Source organism: Pteropus alecto, unplaced genomic scaffold, assembly GCF_000325575.1.
Source record: "Pteropus alecto unplaced genomic scaffold, ASM32557v1 scaffold105, whole genome shotgun sequence".
Classification (NCBI taxonomy): Eukaryota; Metazoa; Chordata; class Mammalia; order Chiroptera; family Pteropodidae; genus Pteropus; species Pteropus alecto.
The window spans coordinates 6,004,407-6,027,601 of NW_006436294.1; the positions used below are offsets into that span (position 1 = coordinate 6,004,407).

A 23,195-nucleotide genomic window follows, 5' to 3' on the forward strand; every position below is an offset into this window, starting at 1 on the left:
ACCTGCGACCACAGACCTGCGACCGCGAGGACGCTGTGTGGCCGGCGGTGGCACCTCGCGCTCCTGCCCCACGTGAAGAGCGACTTCGCTGGAAACTCCCAGGCTGGCGACCTCCTGGAAAGAACTGGACTCGCCCGCAGCTGAGGGCCACGAAATGAGAAAAAGAAGTTGTCGCTCATCCGGTTCACGACTGCTCTATGCGACTTCATAAACCATCCTTCACAAAAGTTCTGCAATTTTAAACAAGCTCTTCGTGGTGTCAGAACAGTCCGCGGCAACCTTGGTGAGTCCTGCTTTTCAGGTCTCAATGAAAAGACTTTTCTTCGCAAGAAAGACACTGTTTGCTCAGAACCAAACCCCCGCCCCCTGGCTCCCCCAGCACTTACCGCGGCGCAGCCCATCGGCAAAACCCACGCCCTGGCCCCGCCGTGCCAGTCACAGCCAGTCCTGCCATGCGGCAGAGGCGGGTGCCACGCAAGGCATAGATCCGCACGTGACTCCCCCACATCGTTAGTACAGTCGTCCCTCAGTACCCACTGGGGCTGGTTCCGGGACCCCGACCCCCCAGGGCACCCAAATCCGCGGACGCTCAAGTCCTTTACATAAAATGGCACAGAGCGAGGCACAGAGCGGGCCCTCTGCGCCCACGGAGGCTCAGCCTCAGATGTGACACCCGGGGACACAGAGAGCTGACTTTTTACGTGAAAAACATCTGCGTGTAAATGGACCCACGCAGTTCCAACCCGTGCAGTGCAGCTCACGGGTCAACTGCACATGCAACCATGCAGTCCCCCACGTCGAGGGCCCCCCCCGGGCCCAGCGCTGCCGCCTTCACCTGGGTGATAGCGACAGGCCTCCTCCTGGTCCGAATCCCTGCCACCACCCCACACTCCACTCTCAGCCAGCAGCTGCAACGAACCTTTCCAAACATGGATCGCACGGTTTCACACCCTGCTACACGTCACCAACAGTTCCCCACGCCCCAAACCAGCACGTCCACGCCCTGTGGCCAGGCCTCAGGGCTCTCACGCTGCCCGTCCCTGCGGGCAGGACACTCTTGCCCAGAGAGCCACAAGGCTCGCTCTCTCTCCTGGACCAAGTCTTTGCCCAAATGTCACCTACTCCACCAGGCCTGTCCCAACCACCTCATCTAAGGCCGCAGGCCCGACCGTTACCCTGCCTTACTCTCCCTGTGGCACTGACACCTCCTAGAACACCAGGTGACTCGTTTACACGCCACGTCGACTGTCTGGCTGCGCCCACCACAAAGCAATCTGCGTGGCAGGAAAGAACTCTGCCTGTCCTGCACACGTTGTCTCTGGGGCCTTATTACTAAAATGGTTGGTAAGACGCGCAGGCCATGCTCCACGCACCCTTCCATCGCCTGTGAGAAATGACGTGGCAGAGGGAATTCCTGCTTTGCGTTAGAGACCGTGGCTGCAGACAAGCTATCTAGACGTTGTAGACCGTCAGGACTTGACACTAAGCTCTCTGAGAGCATGGCCTACCTCAGTCCACCCCCAAGACCCGGCACAGGGGGCTCGACAAACGTTTACTGAATAAGTAAGCAAATTAAACTTGCTGAAAACCTTGAAATAAAATCTAGGGAAACCATGTGGACCGCCTCTCCCCGAACCACATAAAAAATAAATCACTCAACTGGAGTATTCTGATGCTCCCACCAGAGCTCCCAGTGCAAATTTTAGTAGAGCAAAAATAAAAATGCCGTGTAAGAGCAGATAAAAATCATCAGAAGACTAGCAAACAATGCTAGAGCGAGATCGGCAAGCCAGAAAGACAGTGCCGAACGCTACACGGAGTGTCCGAATGGCCTCCCTGCAGAAATCCAGCCGTAATGAGGACGTCACTGGGGAAGAACTATCAAACGAAGGACTTACGAATGTCGCCTGCAGCGGTTCACACGAATACAAGTCTGCAGTCACCTTTTCTCACACAATCAACAGGGTTTTACCCGCTTGCCTTAAGCAGTAACGCCAGAACTTCCGACACCTCTTAGAAAAGTGCTGGCAAATGCTTTTATGTCAGCCAACGAGAGGGACATAAAAGAAAAATGTAATTTGTACTGTACATACATAATTCAAAATTCACCTCCTCTTATCTTTTATGTGTGCATTAACCAAGTTACAGATTTAAATAAAATCAACGCTTTACAGTACGGTTTCTCCATTAGCAACTGATAATTACAATATACCCTAACTCCGGAACGTTAAGTGTCCTATCCTAAACTTACTTCCACTCAGACTCATGGAATTATCATTTCTATGTCATTCTGTCTTACTCTTTCTGCCACAAAAACGGGGTAAGGACTAAAGAAATTTAGTTATAATAATGGACACGATCACCTTTGGAAGACAAACAACAGGTCTGAAAACAGCATACTCCACGAGATGATGGTACTGGGATCACTCGCTTTCCTTGAAAAGCTTCGTAACGAGTACCCCACGCCCCTGCCGTTACTCCGGAGGGACTCTGAACACTGCCAGGTTTCCAGGGAGAGTACCCACCTGGGAGAGTACCCACCTGGAGCTGAGGAAGGCACTGAATTTATAACTGGAAGACACAAAGGAGCCCCAGTTCTGTCCGTGACACAAAGAATCGTTTGACTATCCTGACCCTGTCTGCTCTTCTGAAAAGGAGGACAACGACGATGCCCATCACTTACTCAACAGTGACTACGTGCCGGTCACAAAACATAATGGCAACAGCAATAATAATAGCGAGAAGGATGGTGTCATGACGACATCTGTGTAATGTTCACTCTGTGCCAAGCACTGTTCTAAGGAAGAAGGCCGCACCCGGCCTACAGGGAATGACTGACCCACGGCGAGGACGAAAGGGACAGAGGACGAGCAGAAACGTGCGCGCGGAAAGAATGTGAAATAGACGAGCGGCTCTCTTCCCCATGCGACACCTGTCACCAAAGCCTGCGCTCACGGGCCGGTCCTCTGGGGTCGGCAATGCCCCCGCACGCATGTACGCAAAAGCCACCGCAGTGCATCCTGGACACGCGGCAGAGTCACCGGGAAGCAAGCACGACCTCTGAATTAAGCAGCACTGAGAGGTGCAAAATCGAAGGGAAACGCGGCTCTCAAAGGGCAGGAAATCCTGAGCGACACTGACCTGGAGCATTTTCACGGATGCTAATTAACAGCTACTTCTTATTTGTTTTACCATATAGGAGATCGAAGCTAACTTCTAGGTTTAGAAACTGTTGGGAAGTTACTTGCCATCAAGTTTGAAAGATAAAAAAAATTCCCTAGAATCTGTAAAAAGATGCCGCTTTAGTTTTTCAAACATATTGGTAGAGACAACACCACAGGATGGGGCAAGAAACTCAGCAAAAATTTCAACCTAAATAAAAATGCTAGAACACGGAGGGTTCTTTAGCTTATACTGATCGAAATGACAGACACGTCCAAAGAAAGTCAGGTGGTCACGTAATGCTGGCGCCGCTCGAATCAACTTCGAAACGTTATTTCATCCGACTCACTTTGTTCCATCGCCCTACACTTTTCTTTACCTCGTAAGTCCAACTGACCGTGGTGTGATCGCGCGCCTCATTTAGCAAGTCGCAGCAGTCTCAAAGGACTGACCGCCGTTCCCGTCAGACGTCAGACAACGGGCGCCGAGAAAAGCCGGGGGCTGCCGAGCGCCCCCTGCTGGTGAGCGTCAGTGCCTCCCACAGCCTACATTCCTCAGTTATCCGGCGGAAAATCAAGTCCACATTTTAAACTAGCACTCGGTATGGCTTGGGAAAGCAACCTGTTTCTGCAATCTGACCTTATACTCTGTTTTTCAAGAAACAGCAGCAGCGTCGAGGATGGGCCACTGCTTGCTCTGGTGTTCTGAGTCAGCACCACAGAAGAACTTCCCTTTTCAACCACCGCTACATGGTGGCTGGTTTTCTCTGTCAATTTCTCTCCCCTACACTTGTGGTTTTGTCACATTGGTATTGACAGATATCCTTCCAGCGCAGCAAGAAATTTATGCAGTCACTTTTCCAATTCTACCTAAAACTTCGTATCATCAAGAATGTTAAAATCAATCTCACACCTATTAGCGTGATTACCATTTAAAAAACAAAACAGAAGGTGATAAGCATCGGCGAGGACGTGGAGAAACGGAGCCCCGGGCACCGCTGGCAGGGACATGAATGGTGCAACGGCTCCAAATCCAGTACGGAGGTCCCTCAGAAAATCCAAATAAAATGACCACGTGACACAGCAACTCCGCTTCTGGGTAGAACTCCGAAAGAACTGACAGCAGTGCCTTGAAGAGATATTTGCACACGCATGTTCAGAGCAGCATGATTCACAATAGTCGAGAAGGGAAAGCAAACCAAGTGTCTACAAATGGATGGATGGATGGATGGATGGATGGATGGATGGAAGGATGATGGATGGGTGGATGGATGGATAGATGGATGGAAGGATGATGGATGGGTGGATGGATGGATAGATGGATGGAAGGATGATGGATGGGTGGATGGATGGATAGATGGATGGAAGGATGATGGATGGGTGGATGGATGGATAGATGGATGGAAGGATGATGGATGGGTGGATGGATGGATAGATGGATGGAAGGATGATGGATGGGTGGATGGATGGATAGATGGATGGAAGGATGATGGATGGGTGGATGGATGGATAGATGGATGGAAGGATGATGGATGGGTGGATGGATGGATAGATGGATGGAAGGATGATGGATGGGTGGATGGATGGATAGATGGATGGAAGGATGATGGATGGGTGGATGGATGGATAGATGGATAGATGATGGAGGGAGGGAGGGATGGTAGGTAGATGGATGGATGGATGGATGGATAAAATGCGCTGTATATCCACACAATGGGACATTATTCAGCCTCTGAAAGGAAGGAAATTCTGACACGGGCTACAACATGGATGAACCTTGAGGACATTCTGTTAAGTGAATGAAGCCAGCCGCAGTAGGACAAATGCCGCACGAGGCGTCTAAAGCAGCGAACTACATGGAGACGGAAAGGAGAACGGTGGCTTTGAGGACGGGGGCTTGTGAAACGGGCACAGAGGTGCAGACTCGCATAACAAAAAGTTCTAGAGCTGCCTCCCAACAGTGTGGAAGCGCTGAACCCTACTGAACTGTACTCCTGAAAGTTGTTAAGATGGTAAATTTTGTTACTTTTTGTTTATCACAATAAAAACTGTTAAAAATGTTAAAACCACTTTAAATGAGTGACTCTCATTTATATTTTACAACAAACCTGAAAATACGATATGATTACGTCTATTTTTAGAGCTGAGGGGAAAAAGCCTTGTGAGAACGTCTCACCAGAATCCTGGCCCTGCCCCGCATCCCACGCTCTCCCACTGGCCCGTCCACCTCAACCCCAAGGCTCCCCACACCCAAGGCATACACCGGGGGCGTTTGTGAAAACTCAAACATTCTGCCCAAGGTGTGCTACATACAGCTGCTCAATTTTAAAAGCTCCCTTTTGAGAATAAAGGTACTTAATGCTTCCTTTTTAAGGACCAGAATTAAACTGCCAAAACTTCACCGATTTTACTTGAAACAGCTGCCAATCATTTTTTACACTGGATAAGCAAACTCCTAAATTCATAACTATCTGAACTTTAATAAAGGAGGCAAACCCTAAAAGAATGCCATGGACCTGACGTGCCTGGTTAGGTTGGTCGGCACCTTAGAACAGCCGAGCCCCCGAAGTCGGATACGGGCGATGACGACCATCACATCCTCACACTGAAGGCACCAGATGCGATCTTTGCTTCACTGTTTTCTCTCTATTTCAAAGCCTCTTTCAATCCGGCTTGATTCTCACCACTCTCTCAAAACTGCTCTGAACGCCACCAAAATGCCCTCCGAGTGCCACAGGTCAAACCTCAATCCTCATCTGAACCTTTCAGCGGCGGCTGGCAGAGCTGATCACACCCTCCCCAGAAACATCCTCTTCCCTTGGCCACAGAGGCCACCACTTCCGGCTTCCTCCGCCGTGACCCCTCCGTGGCGGAGTGCCCCAAGGCACAGGCGCGGGCTCTCTCTTCTCCATGCTCACTGCCTCAAGTCGTCACAGGGTGTCACTGGGCTTTCATTTCCACCTCCAGCTCACACCAAAAAAAACAACTACCTACAGGACATTCTTCTTGGATCCCTACCGGCCAGCTCGCTGCTGCTCACCTGGTCACCTGCCCAGCCTTCGTCCACTGCGCATCACACTAAGAAGGCAACTTCTGCGGAACCTCCCCGCGCAACTGCCTTCTGCTCTACCGAGGTGGACTCTTTTTAATGGCTAAAGCTGCTATCATTATTTTTACGTTATACCTGATGTTCTCGCGCTTGTTCAGATCTAAGAAAAGAGAACTTATTGTGTGGTATTAAACATTCCTGCGTTCGATATTTCATGAAAACTATCTGTGGGTTAAGCAGAAAAGATGCAGAGATGGAGTAACAAGACCTTGGCCCCCAAAGACTCTCAGAAACAGCCCTGCACCCGAATGCACATCACGTGCCGTCGTGGGGAGAGACACATGTTGCGGACTGCGAGGGGCGAGTCGAGGAAGGGGGGCCGGTCTGTGGCCTTCTCATGCCTGCAACGTGACACACCCAGCACGCAGCGCACACACGGAGCCGGCTCCTCTCGCAGACAATACAGAGCGGGGGGACTGGAAAAGCAGGAGCTACTCGCCAGGCCTTGCTGGGAAACCGAAGCCGCATGACATCACTCCCTCGCCCTAATCCCTCATCGCTGCAGGCACAGAAGGGGGTTTGGGGGAGAACAAAGGAGGAAAGTGAACTGACCCTCAGAAGGAAATGAAAAAAACAATCCAGGGCCCTGCCCCTTGGAAATGCAACACAAAGACACGGCCAAAGTCAAATTCAACACAATTACAGATTATCACGAACTATGAATCCATGAAGTTCAAGTTCATGAGGCTTCTACCGTAGCAACATGTTGGTGAAACAAAATGCTTACCAATGCCCATACCCCAGAGAGATTTACGAATCTTCTATCGGCTACCTGTCCTCAATGTGCCACTGACCCACCCGAATACGCAGGACAGAAACAGACGACTGGGACGGAACCTCGATTCTATACAGCTCTCCTGCTGCGCAGCACGGAACAGACTCCAATGGTACAAATTCACTAATTACAAAGAACACCATCTCTCTGGGGCTCAGTTCTCTTCCCATTAAATGGGGAAAACACCACCGAATAATCCCTGCTAACATCTGTGAGTGCTGAGCACGGTACACCACCCAGGGGAGCTGTGGTCCTATAACAACGCCCCTTGTCAGAGGAGAAAGCCAGGTTCAGGTGGTTGGTAAAGAATTAGTACGGGAAGCCACACCTGCCTCCAGAGCCCATGGGAATAAGAGCACACACGCTGAAGCCGGATGGAGTCTAGATCCCAGCTCTGAATTCACCGTGATAACCTTTGACCTCTCTGCACTTCAGTTACGTGCATGTGAAACGGGAGAAGAGTAACCCTATTCAGAGGGTTACTGAGCGGTCTCAATTGGTAGCTATAACTTAAGAGTGTTTACAGTGTGCCAGGCACTACTCTAAAGCATGTGTTGTCACTGTTGTTTTTATTAGTAGGATTATTGTTAACCATCGTTAATAATACTGCCTATGTCGCAACAAAGACATAGAAGTGTCTACGCAAAGAAATCACTAAAACACTTATATTTCTTCCCTAACCTAATGTGCAAAATCAATGACCTTTTGTTTGTTTCTACTGTATGTCAAAGTAACCCCAAGGCAGGTAAAAAAAAAAAAAGTCAAACAAAACAAAGAAAATACACAACTGTAGAAAGAGAATTATACTCACAGTTCAGAAGGCCACAATAACTCTGTGAAGAAGTTGAATGATGATTTAAAAGAAATATTCCTAGTTTCTCTTTCCTCCTTCCATAGTAGTCAGCGAGAACCTGACAAGAAAAGACATTATGCGCACATGAGACCACCTGTATGCACCATCCTTTCAAAGCTCTGCCGTGTCACCATCTGACAGTCAGCTTCATCATGCACCACGCGGTCTTTGTGAACGAGGGATTAAAAAATACGATATCGAGTTCCTGTCTTCCACCTACATCCCAGTTAAGAAATGCAGCTGAAACAACTGAAAACTACTGAAACACATCAACAATCATAAATTAATATGGCATAAAGTTAGTTAAAAGTTCAGGGTAAGATGACAAACAGAATATATAAGGAACACAATTTAGAAGCTATGAGAAAAGCTTATTTCTAACATGGAAAATGGAGACCAAAACAAATAAGGAAAAACCAGAAGAAAAAACTTGCAAGAAATAGAAACTATAAAAGATTGGAAGCATAGCAAATGGCTGTACAGGCCCAAGACAGCCGGATCCTAAGCCAGCATGGAAAGAACAGAAGCCATGCCAGTGACGTAGCAGTGTCCTAGAAGGCGCGCACTGGCTGCCTCAGCGCAGACAGAACTCGGGGTAACGAGGATGGAGGCTACAATTCAACGCCATGCCTCCATGCGACTCTCCCTGACTCTGACAGAAGACTGGAGGGTCACTCCCTGGACAAAGCAGTGTCTTCGGACTGATGTCACCCTGCCCAGCGGTACAAAACAGAGGTGGATTTAACTACTGCACACACACTGAAAGTGGAGCTCTCCAGCTCCCCTACACCAACTCAGCCCCTCCTCCCACCCACACATTCAGCTCCCAAAATTCTATAGTCGGAATTCTGTAGGCAACAAACAGGAAGAATATTCTTGGGGAATCTGACCGGCCCAAGAAGAAAAACCTAAAGATACCCACACTGGGGATTCCCCAACAAATGGTCCACCCAGAATACCCTGATGTCGGTCAGAAGGCCCCACCCATGTCAGAAAGTAGCAGGAAGGACAATAGAAAGGAGGAAAAGAAGGAAGGGGGAAAGGAGGGGGAAAAAGGGAGGAAGGAATTTGAAAGAAACAGAAACTATACAAACCACCAATAACCTAGAGGTGAGAAGACACCGCAATCAATAAAAACAGGATGCTCTTTTCTAATAACTATGTATGGTGTCAGATGAGTACTGGATTTATCAGGGGGATCGCTTTGTAAGTTATATAAATATCTAATCACTATGCTGTACACCTAACACTAATATAATATTGTATGCCAACTATAATTGAAAATTAAAATTATTTTTTAAAAATAGGGTATTCTTTAAAAATCAGAACAACAAAAAAAGGGCTCTTGGAAATTAAAGAACCTGAAAACGGAAATAGAAAACTAAAGAAGCTTAAGTCAAATTGAAGACATCTTCCTAAAAGTTGAAATAAACAAAAAAGGGTGGGGGACGAAGAAAAGAAGGAAGAAGAAAAGCATACTGGAGTGAAAGTATAAGGAAATGACAGAACTTGTCCGGGACAGCCAAGTCCTAGACGACAGGACTCACGGAAAGACAGAATAAGAAAACAAAAGGCAGAAAATATCGAGCACAACAACTCCAAAAACTTTTTCCCAGAACCGAAGAATACAGGTTGGCAGAATGAAGGGACCTACTGAATAATCAGAATTATAGATGAAAACAGACCCACAGCATGGTACACCATCATGACAGTTCAAAACACTTGGCTGCATTTTAAAACTTCGACAAGCTTCTAAAGGTGGGAGAGAAAAAATGTTACATACAAAGAATGAACAATTAGAATAGCTTCTGAATTCAATAGCAGTAACGTGAAAACGAGGCGATGGAGGAGCAGTACCTCTGAATTTATGAAAGGAAACGAATGCCAGTATCAAACTCTAGACCCAGCCAAACTGTCAGTCATGTTTTCAACCATACACGATCTCAAGCACTTTACCTCCTCTCAGAGAAAGCATCCTCTCTGAGAAAGCCACTGGAGAAAGTCCTCCACCAAAATGTGAGCGTTAACGAAATATGAGGAAGACGTGGGATACAAGAGCTTCAGTGGAAAAGCAGTAAGGACGGTGGACCCTCCGGGAGGGTGGTGAAGGGAGAGGGCGGGGGCGGCTAGAGCGGGCGGCTCCAGAGAAGGGGTGTAGACGCTGTCTCCACCTTGCCCAGAGGCCCTGGACCGCCTTTTAAAAGTGATTAACCTCTGGATGACTGACTCCTGCACCAAAGTGAAGAAATCAGCCAAGAAAGACAGAGACGAGAGAGAGAGAGATATCACAATCGGGACACCCAAGCGGAGAAAGACCACAGGATGAGAGGAATGGAAGGTCCGGGACAGCACAGACAAGAGCACAGCAGCGACGAGACGGGAAAAGAAGAGGGCGGAGATCTCCAGGGAACTGCCGCCCAGAAACGAACGTGCGGGACGGGACGGCTGAGTCGATGTGACCGACCTCGTGGGAAATTTGAGAGGCTAACGGCAAGTATGGGGGAAACGAGCAGTACGTATGAAAAGAACTAAGAAATGGGGGGCTGAGTGGCCCGGAAAGGTGGACATCCATCAGACTCCCCCGTGCACACCTCCAGCACAGGACCCACGCACCGTACCGTGACGGGTGACTGACTCCTCCTCCCCCACCCGACTGGGAGGACCTTGTGGAGGGGCCGTTTCTCTGCCAGCCATCACTTTCTGAACCCAGCATGATGCCTGCCACGACAGCACGAACGAAAGCAAAGGCCTTTTGCATTTATTCACATACTGAGTGAGTGTCCACTATACATACCTGACATTCTTCTAGGGAACCAGAATTCAAAGACATACAGACCTCGCGCGCCCTTACAGTTTCAACTATTTTTTACTCTTGAGAAAACAAATAGTTATCCTATATTCTCATTCTCCCCAAAAGATTAAAATTTCACCAATGGCTTACAGAATTTTAATAGTCCATCTGTCACTAATGGACACAGAACCCAAGACCTGAAGATGCCTTTTTGACATTATGTGCACTGTACAGTATGAAAAGAGTATCTTATCAGCCAGGGCACTGAGCAACCTGGCTTCTAGTACTTTAAAATTCTTACTTTTGAAGAAAAGAACAACCGAACTCCTTAATCTGACCTGGCAGGCCCTACTGAGCAAACCCAGTCTGACTCACCAGCCCAACTTCTCACCACGGTCTCCTGTGAACCCTAAACTCCAGCAAAAGGAAGCTACTTTCAGTGCACAGAGCTGCCTGCGCCCTCTCCCCACCTCTGCATCTGCTGGTCCCCACCTCTGCCATCTGCTGGTCCCTGCACCTGGGTCCGCCTCCGCTGGACAAGCCGGATGCGAACTGGCGGGAGCTGTGCTCCTCCCCACAGGTCAGATGCCGCTCGCCTGCATTCCCACAGCATTCCTTCCCTGGCACAGGTGTTTAGGGAGTGACTGACACATGCCACGCGCTGTGCTGGGGCTGGAGTACACAGCAATGACCGAGAGGGACAGGGCTCGGCCCAGAGGACTCTTGTGGTGCAGCGTGTTGAACACACTCAGTAGAGTGCGTGTTAAATCTGGCCTGATCGGGTTCTTCCCCAACCACACAGCAAGACTCTAGGGACAACGACAGCCTCTTAGCTCGCAGCCTCAGGACCCACACAGGAGACAAAAAAGTTGAGCACTACTAAATAAAACCAAAGTGAAGGTCAAAAAAAGCCCCAGTTGGCTGCAGGCTGTTCTGATGACAGTATAACAAACCTGCAAACGTCGCTGAAACCTCGCAAGTCTCTCGAGCTGGCCATCTTCGTCGTGCTAAGCGCAAAGGCAAAACACCCCCATTACCCCCACATCTGGCTGTGTTCACCACGGTGTCCTCGACAGCATGCACTGTATCAAGCACCTGCGGCACACGATCGGTAAAAGGGTACTTGGTGAATGAATGACTTAGAGTGAACGAATGAATGGATATACTGGCTTTAGGGGTTTTTTTGTATTTTTAAGGAGAATTCACAAGAACATTCCGCTTTATCAACGCCAGGCCTGCCGCTTGCTTTCTACTTCAGCAGCAGGCGACCTGATGAATGCTGCGTTCAACACTATTTATCCCATAATTGAGCCTATCTTTATTAAGAATATAAATCTACATATTTTAACTGTGAAATTGATAAAATATAAGCATAAAAATTTGAACCAGTTCAAATAGGAGAGAAAAACGTAGGTATTTCCCAAACTGTATAATTAGAATGCTTAAATTCTTTTATTCTAGTTGGATAAAGAAAAATTAAACTTGGCTCGTTACACAATGAAATACGCTGTCAGCTCCCTGAGGACGTCGGGAAGGTGGATGCTCCGCGTTTCCGGCAGGGCAGGCGGGGGCACCGCAGGCAGGGCCGAGCAGACGCCTGGGCTGCCGGCAAGCCCTCCCTCCCGGCGCTCTGCTCTGTGAGCCATCGGCATGTAAACCACCGCCTTTCGCCGCCTTGTTTGCCATGTCTCATCTCAATGCACAACCCGACTAGGCCAGCGCCCTCTGTCCCCCTCTCGCTAGGTCCGAGGCGTGACCCTCACACTGGAGGAGCGTCGCTGTGCCGTGCACTCCCCCAAGTGCCCTGAGGGTGCCAGCTCCTGGACCCGCACCGCCCTGACCCGTCACTATCAGTGTCCCTATTTTACACGTAAGGAAACGAAATCTTACAGAAATTAAGAACTTTTCCAAGGTCACAGAGCAAAGGAGTGAGCCATCAGGGAGTCGAACCCCGGCCTGTGGCCCTCTTGAAAGCCTGATGCCATCCCCGCTTCCCCAGTTAAGCAGATGGTAGTGTTAAAACAGCAAACGCGACGTGGGCTTTCTACCGCCGGCATGAAAGAGAAACGCTTCCGAAAGCTGAGTGATGGTCAGTGCGACACACTGACAACTTGTAAGACATCTGGCTGGAATTAAGCTTGTAGGCTGAGCCCCCGGAAAAGAAATGGCCTATTTGATGCTAACTGCTAAATAAGGCCCAAACCCACTATTTAACCCATAACATCTTAGCAATTTATTTGTGACAGTCTCCAATGTCCAAGACACACAACCACCCACGAAGGCTTCCCTCCCTCACAGCTGAATCTACCGAGTTTCAGGACTTCGGCAGCTGCAACCTGTATTCTGGAAGGTCACAGGTCCGAAGTAAGCTCCCAAAAAACCAAGAATATATGAAGAATGCAACCTAATTATGAAAATCACTGAAGCCAACAAAAGCTTCTTTATGCTTCTAATAAATTTCTAGCCTAAAATATTCTAACAGTGGACTGTGGAGCCGCTCGTAAGCGGGGCCTCCCACCCGCCGCCAGCCAGTGCTCGGCACAGGCTTGGCCTCCCACGGGTCCTACACTGCTCACTAAACGAATTAAGGACAAAGAAGTCAAGTCACTAAATTGTGAAAAGCCAATGTTAACGATAATGATAAATTTCCTGTTAAGTGTGCACAGTAAATGATGAATACAACCTGCCTTGCAGTTCTTAGACAATCCGATCAAACAGAATCAGGGAATGAGTAAGACCAGCCTTTAAATCCCCATGACAGAAATAACGACATCGTTAGGAACTGGACTTGCTGAACATCCAGTGGCCGCTTCCCTAAAAAGTAAGCGTTTAATTAGTTATATGATTGGCCACATCCTAAGAACCACGTTACATCACATCTGCAGAAGTCAGGACAACCTCCACTGAAATGGTGAGGACAGATTCGGAGCTTCAGTGACGCCGTCGACGTCACACGAGGAGCAGGGGGCAGAGCTGAGATTCAAAGGAAGATCCGTCCAAAGCCTGTGCTCGTCACCACTGTCCACTCTGCACTGCAAACAACGGCCACAGAAAATCCTACCGTGCGAAAGTCTTCAAAATGTTAGACACACTGTTCTACTCAAACTAATCAATAGGCACAGTTAACACATTCGAGATGAGGCGAGCCTTCAAGTATGTTCAAAAGAACTAGTGGCTATTCTGGTATATTTCAGGGTCATTTTATCTACCTGAGAGAGACGTGAAAAGAAGGACCTTAAGAACCAAATTCAAGAAGTAATTAAAAGGAGCATTTCTCATAGGGACCGGGACAGAGAACTGATCAAGGGACACAGAGGCGTTTGGGCACCGATAGCTAGCTGAAACGAGACCATCACCCCCTCGCCTGCGTAATGGAAGAAGTCTGCGACGGGAAGGGTCCAGGTCCAGGTAAAGAGTAATTAGCACACTCCATCCTGTCTCTAGAAAACCCGGACAGAGTAACTGCACGCGCTACCTGATGACTCTGGAAAGTAAACAGCAGCAGCAGGACTAGGAAAGGAGGCTAGAATTCAACGCACCGCCATGCAGCAGATTTAAACAGGACCGAGTCTCCTACCATAACGTCCTACGTACGGAGGGGACACTCCAAACTCACTCGACATAGGAAAGACCAGGAAAACCTTAACTCCTTGGGACAAAGAAAATCAAGATAAGCCAACGCTGAGATGAGACAAACGCCAGCATTAGCCCACGAGCAATCAACTTATAAACAAGCACCCCCCACAGTGGTGTCTGCCAGTATTCGACACAGAGCAGAGCTTCTCTCAGAATCGTGTCGCTCAAGCCCTCCCGCTGCTCCGTCAACCAAATTTACGTCATATTCTGAACATTCTGAACCCTCTGTTGTCATGTCAACAATCTTCACAGCATCTTCACCAGTAGACTCCATCTCGAGGAACCACTGCTCTGGTCATCCGTGAGACGACAGTTGGTCACGTGTTCAGGCCCCACTTCTCGTTCTCGCGCTGTTTCCACGGTATCCACAGTGACTTCCTCCACTGGTCCTGAACCCTGCAGAGTCATCCATGAGGGTGGGAATCAACTTCTCCAAACTCCTGTCAATGTTGGTATCGTGAATGTTCTTAATGACATCTAGAATGGTGAATCCTTTCCAGGTTTTCGATTTGCTTTGCTTAGCTCTGACAGAGGAATCACTATCTATGGCGCCTATGGCCTTACAGAAGGTATTTTGTAAAGAAGGAGAACTGGAAGCCCAAATCGCTCCTTGATCCGTGGGCTGCAGAACAGATGTGGTGTTCGCAGGCGTGGAAACGACATTCATCTCGCACACGCGTGCCAGAGGTCCTGGGGGCCCAGGTGCACCGTCACTGAGCACTGATGTTTTGAATGGTGTTTTTCTGAGCAGGAGGTCTCAACATGGGCTTATGATACCCAGTAAACCATGCTGTAAACAGATGTGCCGTCATCCAGGCTTTGTGTTCCCATTTATAGAGCACGGGCAGAGGAGACTGAGCGTAATTCTTAAGGGTCTAGGACTTTCAGAATGGTAAATGAGCACTGGCTTCAACGTAAAGTCACAGCGGCATCAGCCCCTACTTACCTTGGCCTTTGAAGCTCTGAAGCCAGGGAATGACCTCTCCTCGCCAGCTATGAAGGTCCTAGACGGCATCGTCCTCCAATCTAAGACTGTTTTGTCTACCCTGAAAAATCTGCTGGTCAGTGTGGCCACCCTCACGAGTGCGCCTGGTAGACCTGGGTGACTGGCTGCAGCTTCCCCATCGGCACCTGTGGCGTCGCCTCGCACTTCTATGCTACGGGGACAGCTTCTCTCCTTAAACCTCGCGGCCCAGCCTCGGCCGGCTTCCAGCTTCTCTGCTGCAGCGTCCTTGCCTCTCGGCCTTCACAGAACTGGAGAGAGTTAGGGCCTCGCTCTGGATCAGGATGCGGCTGGTCTGGTCTTCCATCCGGACTGCTAAAACGTCCTCCATACCAGTAATAAGGCTGCTTGCTTTCTCATCAATCACGTGTTCGCTGAAGTGGCACTTTTAATCTCCTTCAGGAACTTTCCCTTTACACTCACGACTTGGCCCACCGGCACGGAGGGCGTCCCACGGGCCTTCCTCTCTGAGCTGGGTCATTTCTAGCTTTCGATTAAAGTGAGGGACACACGACCCTTCTTCCCACTGGAACAGTCAGGGGCCACTGCAGGGTGACTAATCGGTCTAATTTCAATATTGTTGTGTCTTGGACCAGTGAGGCTGGAGAACAGGGCGAGGGACAAGGAACGCGGGAATGGCCGGTCGGTGGAGCAATCGGAACACATGTACTGAGTAAGTTCATGACATTCATTTATCGATTAAGGGCACTGTCTTATATGGGCACAGTTCATGGTGCCCCCAATTAGAATAGTAACATAACAGATCGTTGATCACAGATCACCATGACAAATATAATAATGAAAGTGTCTGAAATATTCTGAGAATTATGGAATGTGACAGACGTGACGTGAGCAAACACTGCTGGAAAAATGGTCCTGACAGACTAACCGTCAACTGGAAGCGACGAACCTCAATGTGATGACACGCTAACGGGCAAAGATCGAGAAGAATTTCATAGAATTCTTAAACTTTCTCAGTCGGTTTCCTTTTCAAGGTCAGTCTGCCATTTCACATCTACTCCTGTTCAATCTTACCTTATTGACTTTAGCGCTTCATTACAACCTGTCAAAATATTTTAAAATTCTGATTCAAAAAATGAGCTATCTCCCAGCATGACTCCTGATATTCATGCAAATTCCTGATAAAAACGTTAGGACAAGTGTCAAATGTGACACACTCCTGGAGACATCTTATACTCCTGAAGACATCTTATGTGTAGGAATTCTGATTTTTAGGTTTGTAGTAAATTATACTGTATGTGATTGCAACCCGTATCTTCTACCTAAAAGCTATAATTTCTTACACTCCTCGGTAATGACAGAAGTAGTAATTTACTTTTTCGGGCTTCGTGTATTCAAGGATTAAACTTGCCCAAAGGAAGGCCTCCCCCCGCTTGCCCAGCTTGCTCATGGGAAGCAACCCCTCAGCCTTGGTACCTCCTGCCTGATAAGGTCATCCTCGATCAGCTGGGGCCTTAGGTCTCAGCAGATAGCTTGTGCTGCCGGTGTGATTTATAGGGGAGCCTTGGGCCACACTCCACCAGCTTGGTCTCTGGAGGGGTTAGAGACTAAGTTCAGCCATGCTGGCAGGGCCTACATGACCGACACCCCAATAAATATCCTGGACACCAAGGCGCGGATGAGGGCGCACTGCCACAGAGCTGCCGGAGAAACGAGCATGACTGCCCTGGGAGAAGACAGCTGGACGCTCAGGCCGGGGTTCTCCCGGCCTCTGCCCTAGGCGCCATGCCTTCGCTCGTTTTCATCTGCGTCCTCGCACTGCAATAAACCGTAACTGTGCGTGTAACGGCTTCCTGAGCTCTGAGTCCTTCTAGAGAATCACGGGGGTGTCCAGACCTGCAGGTCTCTGTGATTTACAACACGTTTTCACCAACACGAGAGCAGTGTTTCTCAACCCATGGGGATGCGATTTTAAATGCAGGTGACTGAACTCTGCGCCAGGACGAAAACTCAACAGCTCGGGAGGATGGCCCCAGGCACGTGCGTTTTTAATACATCTTCCTCGATGGTTCTGAGTAAGCTCCTTTCAGAACCACTGACCCACCTAGAAGCGTCACGAGGGCAGGGACTGTGTCTCTTTTGATAAATTCTCCTCACCTAGCAGTCCTGGCATGGGTAGATGTTCCAGAGCGCCTCAGGAAAACCCCATAAGTATAACAGACAGGTAAGAAGAACTAACATTATTAGTCTTTTAAAACTTAGAACATATGAATATGTAAGTCTTATTTGTCATTCTCAAATATCCAAGGTTATATGGAAATAAATAAATGAATAGCAAGCACAGTTGCTTGGGAACAATTTGGGCAACAGAGTCAGTGATGGCCATTGCTTACGCCACTTGGTCAATGATGTCAGCTGGTTCAATCTCCTCTCTGCCAATTAGTAGGCAAGTTGAGTTTTACAAGTTGTCTTCACACCGTCCTCATCTACCAAAAGTATCACCTCTGAGCTAAAAGTCAAGACAGCTAATATCATCTTGAGGGCATTCCTCATTCACCATCAAATAGTCATTTACCCTCCCTCATCTCTACAGTGAGAGCTCTGGAACATAAGATCCCTAAATTTAGATCAACCTTTAAAATTCTAGATTATGTAAAGCAATAAGAATAAAGGGGGAAAAACTCAGAGGAAAAGTTTGAATGCGTTCCAGCAAACGGTCAACAGGGCAGGCTCGTAGGATACATGAAAATCAAAGAAATCAACTCTTCCCCAACCAAATAATCAACCACGAGCGTCAAAAATTAACTCGATGACTCGCTATGTCGTACACCAGACGTTAATATTATACTGTACATCAACCATAACTTTAGAATGAAAAAACAAAATAACAAACAATTCAAATATAGACAACCTACATTTAAACTGAGTTCCTCCTGCAACTTGTTCTATCAAGTCAACTCCTTAAAGGTGTGATTAATGCTGCCCTTTCCAAACAAAAAGCAAAACTGCCGCCTAAGCACTGCCACGACCCAAGCCCAAGTGCACTCTGACACTTCTCACCTTCAGAGTCGCGACCACACCCAGCCCAACGTCTTGAGCGCGGCACGGTGAGCAGCCCAGCTTCTCTCCGCAACTTCGGCCCCGCCGCTCAATTCCGTCACTCATCTATCTTCCCCACTCGCAGCGCTTTGCCCTCACGGAGGTCACAATCTTCCTCGGCAGGAGGAGAAACTTTCTCCGAGATCCACCCATTTCTGACCTCTCCTCTCTGAGACGCATCCCCCATCAGGCAGCCATCTCTCCCCAAGTTCGCCGACTGTCCGCAGGATTGCTGTAATCTGTAGTCTGTAATTTCTAAATGACACGATAATGATGTCGAGCATGAACCAATCCCATTTCGACTCCCAAACACCAGACTAGTCGGCCTGATGCTCACATTTCGACAGCCAGCCACCCGCTGCGCTGCTTCCCCTGCACGTGCTCACCTCAGCGCTCACCTCAGCGCTCACCTCAGCGCTCACCTCAGCGCTCACCGCAGAGCTCACCTCAGCGCTCACCGCAACGACACGATTCACAGCTCACTGTTCACACGTTTCCAGCTCAGCAGAAGAAACCACACTCATCCTGGGCGCTGGCATGCCCTACACTTAACAGTGACACCTGTCTGTCCCTCGTAGCCATGTGACTAGTAAGTTGCCTAACGGTGTAAGACTTTAGCTTTGTCTAATGTGCAACAGCGTGAAGAAACCATTCCTGCCAATGAGAGCCCCCAACGCCTGGCTGGCCTCTATGTACCAAAACCGTGTTTTGCTCTGACTTTTAGCGGGGCGAGGGAGGCCAGGAGAAACACTGTCACTGCTGGCTGAAATGGTTCAGCTTAGGAGACGGCTGCCTGTGTTTGCGTCTTCCTTGGCCGTTTGGGATGTTATTACATTTAAAGTCACGTTCCTGTTATGTGGATGATCAGCCTCCCCCACCGCCCCAGACCTTCGCAGGGCGCCAGATGTCCGGTCCACCCGAGCGGCTCCCCCTGGGGGCTGGGCTCCTGTGCATAAGCTGATGAAAGCCCTCCAGACGCTCCCCCGGGAAACGACTCACACGCGCCCACAATCCTCTTACAATTTCTGGGGTTCACAGACCTAGGAGAGAATGTCACCGCCGCAAAGCAACTGTCTGATCATCAGTATGTGCTTAAGAGCAAAAGGAGCTTTGTGAACTTATCACCAAAGGAGAAAGCCGGCAGCCGCGCGCAGTGACTCCGGACCCCTCCCTCCGCCCTGCGCCTCAGCTACCTGCTCGGGGCCTGAACTCAGCGACAGGCTTCACGGCTTCCCTTCTCTCCAGTTCCCCAGTCTCGCCCTTAATTAAGGGCTTCTTCCTCTATCTGTGCAGCATAATTAAATAATTAAAAGAACACAAGCTGTTAACTCAGACCATCTGAACTTTGCCCGTCGCGTTATTAGCTAGGAGACACTGGCAGCCATTTCCTTAATGACAGAGGTTTGCCGCCCTCGCCTTCCAAAGTGCATTTCCCTGCCGCCTCCTTCACTGAGCCCTGGAGCTCCAGTCCACTGAACCGCCTGCCCTGCAAATCCATTCTCCACCAGAATCAAGTGCAAACCACACTGATCTTGCCCGTGATATCGGCTTCATCTCCTCCTCTACCCAAACCCATCCTTTTTCCCAAACGGGGTAAAAACATTCAGTTCCACAAGCACCAGCTTCTCACCCCTCTGCGCTTTGCCCAGGCGTGCCCACTGTCTGGGAGGCCCTTCCTGGGCCCCCTACCGTCCTGTCCACTGAGCATCTATGGTCCCTTCTGGCAGCTGGGACCTGCAGAGGTCATCACGTATGGTCTACAGCCAGTTTTGTATAGCTCCTGGGCTAAAAAATGGTTTTTAACTTTTTCAAGGGTTAAAAAAAGTGACAGGCCATATGTGGCCCACAAGGCCTTAAGTGTCTATTGTCAGGCCTTTAACAGAAAACATCTGAACTTGACCATCCCTGGGGACATGCCCTCCGGCTCCTGAGCACACCTGCTATGACACGGGCACTGCCGGCATCACACTGCACATTCCTGAACGGGACCAGTCTTGGTCCCCTCAGGTCTTAATCCTGCACCAGATATGAGACAGGCATTTCATAAATGTTGAATCGATGCATTAACCAACCGAACAGACCAGCTCAAGAACCAGGGGAACACATAACGTGCAAAGCCCTGGGCCTTTAGTAGTAGCACACAAGGTAAGTCTGTTAAAAGTCTAACGCTAGCACTGTACGTTTGTATCGGCTTTACGTGGTAACGCTACGTAAAACCTCAAAGGTCGAGATCATAAATACAGACTTTACAGATGAAGACATTGAGAATTACGGAAACTAAACAACTCGTCATAAGTCACGTGACCAAAGGCAGAGAGCCAGTATTTGAACCCAGGTCTTCTGTTCCCCATGAGATGCTCTTTCTATTAAAAACTACATACAAACTACAATGCCCAGATGGCAGCAGTTACTAATACCTGGGGCTCCAGAGGAGGAACGAAATTTAATTTCTGACTCATTATTTAATTTTTAGAATGTTCAAGTTAATGTTACTTTTTGTAAACGAACAAAATAAAAATGAAAAGGACATCCGAAATGAGCACTAGCCTAAATGGCCTCAGGATGATCACAAACGAAAAATCTTCTTTGCCTTTTTTTTTCAGTCAGTCCCTGAAAAGTAAAATTAAACAGCTTAATTAACAAAGGCCACTGAAAGGAAGGCAGCTGCCACCTCAGCACGGACCCCTCGTCTGCCAGCTGAGCTGGCACACACCGGCAGTTGAGGCGGTCACCTGTCCTTAAGCTTCGCTTCAGGCAGAACAGAGGCCAAAAGGGGCCGGTGCGCATTCGCACCTCCGCCTGGGCCAGCAAAGGCCGCAAGTGTTTCCAGAGGCAGAAATGAAGTGTAAGGAACTACTACGAAAAATCTAGTCTTCTGATCTATTTTGCATAATCAAGGTGTAAGTTACGTAAAGCTGGAGTTTAAGTAGCTCGGTGCCCAGAAGTTTCTGAGTTAGACCAAGATCTTAGCCAAAGTGAAGTCTGATATGGGTCTACTTACGATAAGATTAACTTCAAAGAACTGATTCCATACAGAACACATTTTTTGACTACGATCCAATTTTAGAAATAACTCACAAGGTACATAGAAAAATTCATTTATTTGGAATTTATCAAACCACTTTAAATCATGAGTCATCAAAGGAATCTTAATAGAAATTAGAATATATAGCTAAATACTGAACATTTTATTGAATAGAACAATAATGCTTTATGATCTAAATAACAAAACCACCTCATATCAAAATTTAACCCACAAAGAAAGATTCCCTAGATAAGACAAATAAATACTCATCATAAAGGAAAATATTGATAAAGCCGATATTAAAATTAAGAATTTTAGTTCCAAGACATCTCAAAGTAAAAAGACAAACCACAAACTGGAAGAAAATATTTATAACTTACATAACAACAAAGGACTGTACTCCACACAGAAAGAACAGCTGCAAGTCAATAAGAAAAAGATACAAAGGAAAATCGGCCGCATGACTTCCCAAGTCCTTCAGAGAAGGGGAGAGATATGGCCAATATACTACAAGAGGCTCGAGAGCATTAGTAATGAGGGAAATTCGATCTGCAGACACAAACATATTACGACGCACTCGCCAGAACGGCAGAACCGAACGAGCCAGAGAGATTACACTACTGGCAAGGCTGTGGAGCCACCGGGAGTCACTCTCTCTTCTACAGGTGGGGCTGTAAATTGGTACAAGGCCTCTGAAAGCACCTGGGCGGTGACGAGGCGACCCGAAGGCTGGCCGGCCTCCCACCCCGGCATCCGCCCTCCGAGGCGTTCAGGACACAGGTCTCCATGCACGCGGAAGGCAGGCGAAGTGCACAGTGGTGTCTGTGACAGCGAAAAGCTGGAGACAACCCGCAGGCCCATCAGCTGCCGTCCCGCCTGTACAGCTGGAGATGGACAGACTCTGACAGCGCGCACCCCTCAGCTGAGTCTCAGAGTCACAGAGCTGAGCGGAGAAAAGCAAGTCACACGAACGCAATGAGTGCGACTCCCTCACTATAAAGTTCAAAACACACAACTGACACAAAGATGAGAGACGATAAATACGACATGCATCCCTGACCGGTTTTACGAGCCGGGGATACAGACATTCTGCCCACAGCCAAGTGAGAAAGAAAAGCAGAGAAAAATAAAATACAAGCGACATCAAACGGCGAACGGGCCTGGAGGAGGAGGCAGCTGAGGGGCCGGAGGGGAGGACGGTTGCCTGAGGCTTCACGACGGGGAGAGGGGCACGACGGGGGCACGCAGAGGCCTTTGGGGGGGTGGGAGTGCTCCACAGGTACGCTGGGCCCCGGGCACCCACGGCGAACCCCAACCGGGGCCCATCTGGCCCCATCACTTGTGTTTGTACAGCCCATGAGCTAAGCGCGGTCTTTACGTTGTATACGATTGAAGAAAAAACGAATAATAAAATTTCAGTGCACATGAAATTATATGAAATTCAAATTTTAGGGTCCAAAGATTAAAAGTAATTGGGACACAGTTCTGTCCACACCGTCCATGGTTGCTGTCTCACCACGATGGCAGGACTGAGTGCGTGCGACAGAGGCCACATGTGGCCCGCGAAGCCTAAAACGCTTCCTGGCAGGCCATTTACAGAGAGAGCTGGCCAGCTCTTAAGCTAGGGCATCAGTAGGGACGCTGGTGTCCTTCCTCCGGGGGCTCAGAGTTCTCCTGATCTATACCTTACACACGTCTTACACACTCTGGCATCTCTCTTCAGCATTTCATAAAATCATTTCTTGAATAAAGACTACCGTATTAAGCATATTTCTCTGCTGA

At 48.6% G+C, this 23,195-nt stretch overlaps 1 protein-coding gene across 1 annotated transcript in view; it reads right to left on the reverse strand.

Annotated features, from left to right (window-relative positions):
- The window catches only part of PTK2 (protein tyrosine kinase 2), a 175,948-nt gene that overhangs the window by 146,248 nt on the left and 6,505 nt on the right, over positions 1–23,195 (reverse strand). The window contains exon 2 of the mRNA XM_025047590.1: positions 7,857–7,956. The gene's annotated coding sequence lies outside the window, so the exon portion shown is untranslated. The remainder of the gene's footprint in view (positions 1–7,856; positions 7,957–23,195) is intronic.